At 38.7% G+C, this 3,361-nt stretch overlaps 1 non-coding gene across 1 annotated transcript; it reads right to left on the bottom strand.

Annotated features, from left to right (window-relative positions):
* Positions 1-493: 493 nt before the first annotated feature.
* Trnat-ugu (transfer RNA threonine (anticodon UGU)) lies at positions 494-568 on the bottom strand. The gene has a single exon. It is a non-coding gene; the product is annotated as a tRNA-Thr (tRNA).
* Between the last annotated feature and the right edge of the window lie 2,793 nt (positions 569-3,361).

Below are 3,361 nucleotides of genomic sequence, written 5' to 3' on the forward strand. Positions count from 1 at the left end.
TGTGGACTCTGACCACAATCTATTGGTTTTGAACTGTAGATTAAAACTGAAGAGACTGTAAAAAGGTGGGAATTTAAGGAGATGGGACCCAGATAAACCGACAGAACCAGGTGAGAGTTTCATGGAGAGCGTTAGGGAACGATTGACAAGAATGAGGGAAAGAAATACAGTAGATGAAGAATGGGTAGCTTTGAGAGATGAAAAAGTAAAGGAAGCAGAGGATCAAGTAGGTAAAAATACGAGGGCTAGTAGGAATTTTTGGGTAACAAAAGATATATTGAATTTAATTAATGAAAGGAGAAAAATATAAAAATGCAGTAAATAAAGCAGGCAAAAAGGAATACAAACTATATATGACGGTAGTATCTGTCCCCGAAAGAACAGTTACCGTGGATAACCATGCAGCTTTGCTAGAAATGAAATGATAATTAAATGGACACCCTAGCTGCAAACAGGCGCTGATGTACTTCATTGGGGACATGTTGAAAACGTGTGCCCCGACCGGGACTCGAACCCGGGATCTTCTGCTTACATGGCAGACGCTCTATCCATCTGAGCCACCGTGAGCACAGAGCATAGTGCGTCTGCAGGAACTTATCCCTTGCACGCTCCCCGTGAGATCCACACCTGTTTGCAGCTAGGGTGTCCATTTAATTATCATTTCAGGAATACAAACGTCACAAAAATGAGATCGACAGGAAGTGAAAAATGGCTAACCAGAGATGGCTAGAGGACAAATGTAAAGATGTAGAGGCAAATATTACTAGGGTTAAGATACATACTGCATACAGGAAAATTAAAGAAGCCTTTGGAGAAAAGAAAAGAAAGGAAAGCGGAAAAATGGACGGAGTATATAGAGGGTTTATACAAGGGCGATGTACTTGAGGAAAATATTATGGAAATGGAAGAGCATATAGATAAAGATGAAATCGGAGATATGATACTGCTTGAAGAGTTTGACAGAGCACTGAAAGATCTAAGTCGAAACAAGGCCCCGGGAGTAGACAACATTCCATTACAGCTACTGATAGCCTTTGGAGAGCCAGCCCTTACAAAACTCTATCTTCTGGTGAGCGAGATGTATGAGACAGGCGAAATACCCGCAGACTTCAAGAAGAATTTAATAATTCCAATGACAAGGAAAGCAGGTGTTGACTATCAGTTTAATAAGTCACGACTGCAAAACATTAACAGGACTTCTTTACAGACGAATGGAAGAACTGGTAGAAGCCGACCTCGGGGAAGATCAGTTGGGATTCCGTAGAAATGTTGGAACACGTGAGGCAATACTCATCCTACAAATTATCTTCGGAGATAGATTAAGGAAAGGCAAACCTACGTTTTTAGCATTTGTAGACCTAGAGAAAGCTTTCGACAATGTTGACTGGAATACTCTCTTTCGAATTATGACAGTGGCAGGGGTCAAATACAGCGAGCGAAAGACTACTTCCAATTTGTACAAAAACCAGATGGCAGTTATAAGAGTCGAGGAGCATGGAAGGGAAGCAGTGGTTGGGAAGGAAGTGAGACAGGGTTGTAGCATATCCACGATGTTATTCAATCTGTATATTGAGCAAGCAGTAAAGGTAACAAGAGAAAAATTCGGAGTAGGAATTAAAATCCATGGAGGAGAAATAAAAGCTTTGAGGTTCGCCGATGACGTTGTAGTTCTGTCAGAGACAGCAAAGGACCTGGAAGAGCTGTTGAACGGAATGGACAGTGTCTTGAAAGGAGGATATAAGATGAACATCAATAAAAGCAAAACGAGGATAATGGAATGTAGTCGAATTAAATCGGGTGATGCTGATGGAATTAGATTAGGAAATGAGACACTTAAAGTAGGAAATGAGTTATGCTATTTGAGGAGCAAAATAGCTGATGATGGTCGAACTAGAGAGGATATAAAATGTAGACTGGAAGTGGCAACGAAAGCGTTTCTGAAGACGATAAATTTGTTAACATCGAGTATAGATTTAAATGTCAGGAAGTCGTTTCTGAAAGTATTTGTGTGGAGTGTAGCCATGTATGGAAGTGAGACATGGACGGCAAATAGTTTAAACAAGAAGAGAATAGAAGCTTTCAAAGTGTGGTTCTACAAAAAAATGCTGAAGATCAGTTGGGTAGGCCACATAACTAATGACGAGGCATCGCATAGAATTGGGGACAAGAGAAATTTCTGGCACAACTTGACTAAAGGAAGGGATCTGGTGGTAGGACATGTTCTGAGGCATCAAGGGGTCACCAATTTAGTGTTGTAGGTCAGCGAGGAGGGTAAGAATCGTAGAGGGAGACCAAGAGATGAATACACTAAGCAAATTCTGAAGGATGTAGGTTGCAGTAGGTACTGGGAGATGAAGAAACTTACACATGATAGAGTAGCATCAAACCAGTCTCTGGACTGAAGACTACTATAACAACGCATGAAATGGAACAAACCTCTTGCAGTAAGAATTATATATTTTAAGAAGATATATGACTGTCTCTATAGATCTCCAGTATCAAAAAATTTAAGGAAAACGGGACTCCATCCAAAACTAAATAAAGTGATAGAATTAATTTTAACCAACAACTAATCGAAAGTGAAGTTTAGAGGAGAAACTTCTGAGCCATTTCTTATACAAACAGGCTTAACACAAGGTGACAATCTGTCAACATTACGTTCAACTGTAGCCTGGAATACACAATGAGAAAATTGTGCAAGATGACCCAAAGAACATAAGAACTGGAAGTGTTAAAAATAAAGTAGGTCTGAACTGCTTGCATTTGCTGATGATCTTGCTCTCTTAGCTAACAATGTCAAAGAATTCAGGCAACAAGTTAAATCACTATAAAAATAGGGCAGGAAACTGGTCTCAGAATATCATTTGAAAAACCTGAGACCATGCTAACTGACATATCACTTGCAAAGACTATTACGATAGGAGAACAAGAAATCAAAATTGGTGAGAAATTTAAATATTTACATGAAAATGTAACTTAAATCTAAATGAGAAACCATTATGACAGAACAGAATAAAAAGCCAATTACATTACCAAAATCACATTCAACAAATAAAAGCCTATCCCTAGATGCTAAATTATAATATTATAAAACGGTTTCACAGCCCGAAATAACTCTTGCAGCTCAAACCCTCTTGAAAAATCTAAAACAGCAGAAATTGACAAAACGCTATAGACAGAAAGAACAACAATCAGGATATGCATAAATAAACAATATCAAATGAATAGGCATTGGAGAATAGCTACAATAGTGTAGAAGAAATGCATGATTAGGAAGAAGCGTATTTCGTTCTTTGGACATCTGATGGAAAAAGCAGAAAACAGAGATAGGAAGGGAATAACTGAAAAATTGTGGAATAGT

This window comes from Schistocerca nitens, chromosome 2 (genome assembly GCF_023898315.1).
Source record: "Schistocerca nitens isolate TAMUIC-IGC-003100 chromosome 2, iqSchNite1.1, whole genome shotgun sequence".
Classification (NCBI taxonomy): Eukaryota; Metazoa; Arthropoda; class Insecta; order Orthoptera; family Acrididae; genus Schistocerca; species Schistocerca nitens.